At 43.8% G+C, this 7789-nt stretch overlaps 1 long non-coding RNA gene, 1 other non-coding gene and 1 pseudogene across 2 annotated transcripts; all 3 read right to left on the bottom strand.

Moving 5' to 3' along the window:
* Window positions 1-2148: 2148 nt before the first annotated feature.
* LOC148929836 (uncharacterized) lies at window positions 2149-3047 on the bottom strand. Its single transcript, XR_016137528.1, has 2 exons — window positions 2675-3047; window positions 2149-2569 (listed from the first exon to the last, which is right to left on the bottom strand). It is a non-coding gene; the product is annotated as an uncharacterized LOC148929836 (long non-coding RNA).
* Window positions 3048-3059: 12 nt separating this feature from the next.
* LOC148929835 (uncharacterized) lies at window positions 3060-4271 on the bottom strand (annotated as a pseudogene).
* A 2079-nt stretch (window positions 4272-6350) lies between these two features.
* Window positions 6351-6456, bottom strand: LOC148929834 (small nucleolar RNA R71). Its single transcript, XR_016129735.1, has one exon. It is a non-coding gene; the product is annotated as a small nucleolar RNA R71 (small nucleolar RNA).
* Between the last annotated feature and the right edge of the window lie 1333 nt (window positions 6457-7789).

The following is a 7789-nucleotide window of genomic DNA, read 5'->3' as shown; positions in this document are numbered from 1 at the left end:
TGAATTTCAAGATGTCCATTCTTCGAGAACAACACTCCATGCCCAGTAGTTCCCTTTAAGTACCGACAAATTCTAAGTGCTACCTCCATATGGTCTGTCTGTGGCTTGTGCATAAATTGACTCACAATTCCAACTGCATAAGCAATATCGGGCCTAGTGTGTGAGAGATAAATGAGTTTTCCATTTAACCACTGATATCGACTTCGGTCAGCCAGCTCAGCTCCATCCTTGATCTGTAATCCGTGGTTTACTGCCATAGGCGTGTCTGCTGGTTTACACTCTAGTAGACCTGTTTCTGCCAGTAGGTCCAGAATGTATTTTCTCTGCCTTAGGAAGATTCCCTTTGGTGATCTGAGAACCTCAATGCCTAGAAAGTATTTTAGATCACCCAAGTCCTTCATCTCAAATTCTTGGAATAAATTTTTCTTCAGACTCCCAATCTCCTCTAAATCATCACCAGTAATAATCATATCATCCACGTATATAATTAAACAAGTGATCTTATCTCCTCGCATCTTCAGGAACAATGTATGATCTGAGTTGCTCTGCTTATACCCATAGCCTTTCATTGCTCCAGCAAATCTTCCAAACCAAACTCTCGGGGACTGTTTGAGTCCATACAGTGTTTTGCTCAAGCGACATCCTTCACCTATTTTGAAATCTGTAGCAAATCCTGGAGGCGCTTCCATGTAAACCTCTTCTTCTTTCTTTAGCTCGCCATGAAGGAAGGCATTTGTGACATCAACCTGATGTAGAGGCCAGTCTTTGTTTGCTGCTACTGACAAGAGTACACGAACAGTATTCATCTTAGCCACTGGAGAGAAAGTTTCTGAGTAATCCACTCCATACGTTTGAGTATACCCCTTTGCTACAAGTCGGGCTTTATATCTCTCTATCGAGCCATCAGGTCTTCTCTTGATAGTAAACACCCAGCGACACCCCACCGGTCGTTTTCCTCTTGGTATGACACATTTATCCCATGTTGCATTTCGAATTAATGCATCTATTTCCTTCTTCATAGCCTCCCTCCAGTGCTTATGTCTCATTGCTTCCTCCCATGATTGTGGGATTTCCTCTTCCTCGTACAAAGCATCCTCAAATGCTTGAGCCATCTATGATAAATGCCCCTTTGCCAGATTCGCTACTGAGTATTGTGCCTTCCTGTTAATCCTCTCGGGTGTATATCTCTTTGGTGGGACTCCTCTGTTTGATCTATGCGGAAGTATGTATCCACCTGTATCTGGATCTATTCCTTCCACTTCCACGGATGCATCATTTTCATCACTTCCTCCATCCCTACTATTAGTATCTTCTGGAACCACAATATCAGTAGAAATTACATTCGTATCCATAGGAATATGAGTACTTACATCGGATATCCGTATAGGAGAGATAGTCGAAGCATTGCCACTTTCCACGATGGATTCCACTACATCAGGGACCTGCTCAGCGGTACTGCGTACTGCCTTCTCTGTTGGGTCCGCCGCAGGACAGCTTGGCATTGGCATTGGCATTGATATCCAGCTTAGTGAGTCTGTAGCATTGTTATCCTGGTTACTACTCTCCCCTTGACTACTAAGGTGGATAAAGAAATACTCGGTTTCAAGGAAGTTGTAGTTCATTGTGGTGAACATGCGACTGGATTTAGGGTTAAAGCATCTATAACCCTTCTGATTAACTCCGTAACCAACAAACACACATTTAATAGCACAAGGAGATAACTTGGTTCTTTCGTGTTTTGGGATATGAACAAAAACAGAGCATCCGAAGACACGAGGTTCTAGGGTCAAGGAAGGAGGGATTTTTGTCAGGGTGGATAGAACTTGTAACGGGGTTTGGTATTTGAGGATACTGGTAGGCAAACGGTTTAAGAGATAGGCTGATGTGGCAATAGCTTCAGGCCAGAAATGTTATGGGGCTTTTGATTCGATGAGCAGTGATCGGGTCATTTCTAGAAGAGTTCGATTTTTCCTCTCGGCTACGCCATTTTGTTCGGGAGTATAAGCACAGGTAGTTTGGTGTATGAGACCCTTTTCTTGAAAGAATTTTTTCATGCTAGAATTAACGAACTCCCCTCCATTATCTGACCTAAGGATTTTTATGGTTTTCTGGAACTGGGTTTGTATAAGGTTATAAAAGGAGGAGAAGTGTGTAAAGACTTCATATTTTTGTTTCATGAAATATACCCAAGTCATACGTGTACAATCATCAACAAATACTAGGTAGTATCTAAAACCTTGCCCCCCAGTAATTGGTGCGGCCCCCATACATCAAGTGTACTAAGGAAAATAAAGACTCAACACGAGTATTATTTAAAGGGTAAGAGGTTCGATGACTTTTAGCTAAAAAAACAGGTTTCACAATACATGTCAAGCTTAGGAACAATATCAGGAAATAACATTTTTAAATAACCCGAGGAAGGATGCCCTAGACGTCGATGCCAAAGCCAAGCTTTCCGATCAGCAGACCCGTGAGTTAGCATGGCAGTCCCTTTTTGAGCTATCTCATCCACGTAGTACAGTCCATCCCGTTCAGTGCCACGCCCAATAATCTCCCCCGTTCGGATATCCTGCAACAAACAAAAGTGTGGTTGCATTAGTAATGTACAGTTCAATTCCTTTGTGACAATGGCTGATTGATAACAGTTTATGAGACATGGACGGGATATAGAGACAGTTTGATAATTAAAGAGTAGGCGATATTTTCACAGTTCCTGCCCCCTCTACAATAGTAAATTCCCCATTAGCAGTCTGAATGTGGGATTTCTGAGGTTGTTGCATTTCTGTAAGGTCTGAAGCATCATAGGTTATTGTGTCGGTTGCCCCACAGTCAAATATCCATTTATCACTTTTCCCTAATTCCCCATAAATATGACATACAGTACCAAGTTTTTCTAGTGGCTGAAATTTGTTTTTGCATAAAATATGGGTATTTACGGATTTTTCAGAAATTACAGGGGTCAATTTTAATTGAGCAGGAAGATACGGGCTAGTATGTGATTTATTGAGGACATGGGGTATATTTTGTGATAGATCAAGACTTTGGGGTTTTCTAATAAAATCTCCCCCAATCCCTAATTTACCTCCCGTCTGGTCCACTGTTTCCTCCTCCGCACACAGATCCTCCGCCCAATTCTGAATGACGGTGCCTCCGACGAAATTAGCTGTTCCGGTTGGTTTCGCCGGCGGAATCGCTCCTTGTCCTATCCCCCTGTCGCCGCCCCGAGTTTGGGTGACCTCTCGGTTGTCCTCGGTGGTGGTGAGATGATTTCCGTCGCTTGGTTGCCCTCCAACGGCTGCGGCAGCGCGTCCGCCGCGGTTCCAGGGTGTGTGGGCAGCCGGTGGTGCTGATGACGGCTTGCCGTGCTTCTCTTCCCACCAATCTGGATACCCAACCAATTCGAAGCAAGAATCCTTGGTGTGTCTCTTTCTCTTACAATGTGAACAAACCAATTTTGACTTATCTTCTTCATCGTTCCGTCGGTTCCAGCCTCCGCCACCGCGATTGCCGCCGCCCCGAGAGCCGCCGCCGCTGCTGCTGGGTTGGTTCGGCCTTCCTCGGGCGGCGAGCCCAGCTCCGATGCCGCCTGCAGAGTTTCCAGTTTCTGGGTGCATAACCTGATTCCGCGTCTCCTCTCGCTTTACCAAGTTGTAAGCGTGGTCAACCGAGGGAAGTGGCTCCATCTTTACGATTTCCCTTTTGGTTGATTCATACTTATTGTCGATTGCAATTAGAAACTGAAAAAGTCTCTGTTCTTGGATGAAGTTATCATGAATTTCCATGTCTTCCGGATACTTCATTGGGTTTGGTCATTTTTCATCAATTGACATCCATAGATCTTGTAGAGTGCTCCATGTCTCTTCCAGTGATTGATTCCCTTGTTTCACCATACTGGCCCTTATTTCCAGGTCGTATATTTGGAGTTTATCTCCTCCACTCCCGTATGTGTCTGCCAACGCATCCCAAATGTGTTTCGCCGTCGGCTGCTTTGTAACTCGGCTGACCAACCGTGGTTCAATGTTTTGTATAAGCCAAGTGATTACACAATGATCGGCTTGTTGCCACTGCGGGAAGGTTGGGTCGGTTCGTGGCGGGGGAGGCGGCACTCCGGTTAAGTGAGAAACCATTCCCCGGCCACTAATCGCTGTTTGGACCAACACAACCCATACGGCATAGTTCTCCCCATTCAACTTGTTTCCTCCGATGTGGAGTGGCTGTGTATCAATTTTGTGTGGTTGATACACTCGGATTTTGCACTGTTTTAAGGCCATTATTTGGTCCGTTTTTACTATCAAAATCACTCTACATGTCCATTATTTGCATATTTTATACATTTTGGTATTTTGACGTGTTTTGTGAGAAATGTGCATATTTGAGCCGAAAAGGGGAGTAAAAACGCATAGTCTGAAAATCTGGAGTCAGACGGCGACCAGCGACCGCCGCGAAGTTGTACGGCGACCGCCATGTGGCGGTCCGCCTCGGAAATTTACGCTAGGAGAAGAGTCTCGCCCGGCGACCGCCGGAGGACATGTGGCGGTCCGCCACCGAAGGGTCAGAGTCTCTGGACTCCAGCCCGGCGACCGCCGTCCAAGGTGCGGCGGCCCGCCGGAGAAAGGCGGCGAATCCGACCAGCCCTAGATTTGCTCCAAGACTTACCAAATTTTGAAGATCTTTTCCTTCTATGATGAGGAATAATTTTCCCCTATAAATAGGACCTCAAGCTTCATCAAAAAGGGGAGAACACATTCATAGAGAAAGAGAGTTATTACTTGCAATATTCATAGAGATCAAAAGCTAGAGTACTTCAATTGTGCAAGGAGTTGGAGAAGGATTCAAGAACATCAAGAACGACAAGGATTCAACCTACGGGTTTTATTTGCTTTAGTTTTATGTTCAAATTGTTTTCCCTTCAATCTATGTTTTTAGTTTATTCAATTATAACTAAACTAAACATTGGTTCCAGGGATGTGTTAGTAGCAACTTTGGTTATACAATTCCGTTTTCTATTTAATATCCGTTTTGTTTTTACTTTGTTTCTTCCCTAAGTTAATCATGATGCTTCGTAATTGAGTGACACAATTATGTATGATCTAATATAACTTGCTTCATAACTGTGACAGAGTTCTAGCGAGTTAGATCCACTTAGTAGACACTACAGTTAGCTTCCTTTAAAACGGCACTGTTAATTGAGAGTGAGGACTTTTCAAGGGTCTTAGGAGCTTTTTGGAGTTACGTATTAGGATTGACAACCCTAATGCTAGCAATCAACGTTTGTATCGCATGAGCATAAGCTAGGTGACTCGTCCTTTCAAAGTATTAACTGTGCTAGGGTATTGTAGTTTGGAATTTGTATAACCATAAAAGTGAAAGCACATCCCTGGAATTCCCTTATCTCTATACTTTTCTCTCCGTGATTTGCTTGCATTTAGTTGTTTACTGTTTTTAATATTTACTGTTTTCAAAAAGTTAAAAAAAATTCTTGTTTCTCCAGATAGTAATTGAGTTCTAGTAGGAGATAGACACTTTGTGTACGTCTTCCCCGTGTTCGATATCCGGTACTAACCTTTTGCTATACTATACCTACTCTGTATACTTGCAGGTATTTATAATGCAAATAAAAAGTGCATCAAGTTTTTGGCGCCGTTGCCGGGGAAGACAATTCACTTTGGAGTGATATCTTCAAACGGATAATTTTACTACTTTGGATTTTTATTGCTTTCTGTTTTAAATTTTTTTTTTTTTTAGTTTAATTTGTTTTTGTTTTCGAGTCTTGCAGGTTTTGTATGCGAACGCGTTCTAGGAAGTACATCTTAGAGCCGCTTGATTTAGAACTTGAAAGAACTCGTAGAATAATAAGAAGTGAAAAAGGATCAGGAACAATGGGTGACCGAACAGATATTGAGAAGCTGCAGGAGATGGTGAAGTTGCTGATGGATGAGAGAGATGCGGAAAGAGCAGCCCGAGAAGCCATGGAAAAGAAGAACAGAGAAACATTACCTGTGATGAACATGTTCAAGCATGGGAATATGATCACTTTTCCTGATGGTCCTCGTATTGATGCTAACAATTTTGAGTTACGCATGCCCCTTATCCAAAGGGTCGAGCAAACTCCTTTTGCAGGTAGGGCGACTGAAGATGCTAACCGCCATCTCTCCAAATTCGTGGAAATCGTAAACACTTTGAAATTAAATGGTGTCGACGACGATGCCATACGGGTAAGACTTTTTCCATTCTCATTGATTGATTCTGCTAAGGAGTGGTTTGAGTGTATGCCACCAGAAAAGGTCTCCACATGGAAGGACATCGTAGCTACCTTCCTCGACAAATACTACCCGCCAGGCACTATTTTGAAGCTCAAGAGTGAGATCTTCAGTTTATACAAGGCCATGACGAGCCCCTCTATGAGGCATTTGCTCGTTTCAAAGCTCTTCTTCGAAAGTGCCCAAACCATGGTTTTTCTATAGACCATCAGGTAGGAATCCTCTACAATGGATTTAATGAAAAAATATGTGCTATGCTTGATTCAGGGGCAAATGGAGGATTTCTAAGAAAGACAGGAGAGGATGCCATGGCGGTGATCGAGGAGTTCGCCACCAACAGTCTGGGGTGGTCGAAGGAAAGGCATGCCACGAGAAGAGTAGCAGCCATAGAAGAGGCCGAAGAAAGTTCTTTTGCTAAGGAGCTAGCAGAACTTAGAGTCGGGATTGATCAAATGGACGTCTCGAGGAAGGAAATCCAATTCCGTCAACTTCCATAGTGGCGGTCACGGCACCCGAAACTGCCGTGTCAACTGTGGAAGAAATCAACTATGTGCAAGGAGGCGGTCCCAAAAATTACAATAACAATTATCGCCCTAATCAGGGGGGCGGTAATTTCAATAATTATAATGGGAACCGTCCGCACCCAAATCTTTCTTATTCTAACAATAATTACTTGCAACCCCCTGCAGGATTTAATGTTAGCAAAGGAGGAGTGGTTGAGCCGATGAAGAAGGAAGACAAGTATGATCAAGGAATCACGAAGATTTTGGAAGTAATTACGCAAGATAGGAAGATTAATGACACCAAGATCGGAGTGGTCGAAGCAAGGATAAACAACCTCGAGCAAGGAATGAACACGATCTCGGCAGCTATAACCAACATTACCACTCAAATGGAGCAAATTCAGAAGAAGTTAGATGAGGATAGAGCAAAGGCAGCAGCAAGAGTGGATGATATTAACAAGAAGTGGGTGGCGAAGCAGAAATCTGGGGACTGCCCAGTCGCCGGCGGACCGCCGCACACCCCGCAGCGGCCCGCCACTGAGACGGCAGAGTCAACCACACAGAAGGGGCTTGTTCGGAACAATGGAATTGTGCTCCCTTTCCAACCAAGGAGGAAGTTTAAACTCGAGGAGCAATTCAAACATTTTTTGAATATGTTTTGCAAAGTTCATACTAATATTCCCTTGGTCGAATCATTGCAGGAAATTCCAAAATATGCAAAACTTTTGAGGGAAGCGGTGATGAGAAAGAGGAAGCCGACCAAAGCCGACCTTAAGCTACCGCATCATTGTAGCGAAATCATCCAAAAAGAGAGGGCAGTAAAGCAAAGGGATCCGGGCCAGTTCATTATAAGATGCCGGATTGGAGAAGGGAAAGTTGACAAAGCACTGTGCGACTTAGGATCGTCCATCAATCTCATGCCACTAAAGTACTACGAAAAGCTCAACATCGGGCCACTCAAATCTTCAGACATAACACTCAGGTTGGCCGATAACTCATCCATCAAGACTGTAGGTATGATTGAGG

The sequence above is a fragment of the Salvia hispanica genome, chromosome 4 (assembly GCF_029641045.1).
Source record: "Salvia hispanica isolate PSC_SH4W2 chromosome 4, Shi_PSC_v1, whole genome shotgun sequence".
NCBI classification, from domain to species: Eukaryota; Viridiplantae; Streptophyta; class Magnoliopsida; order Lamiales; family Lamiaceae; genus Salvia; species Salvia hispanica.
The sequence above is the reverse complement of the archived record's forward strand: the minus strand, read 5'-3'. Positions and strand labels throughout refer to the sequence as shown.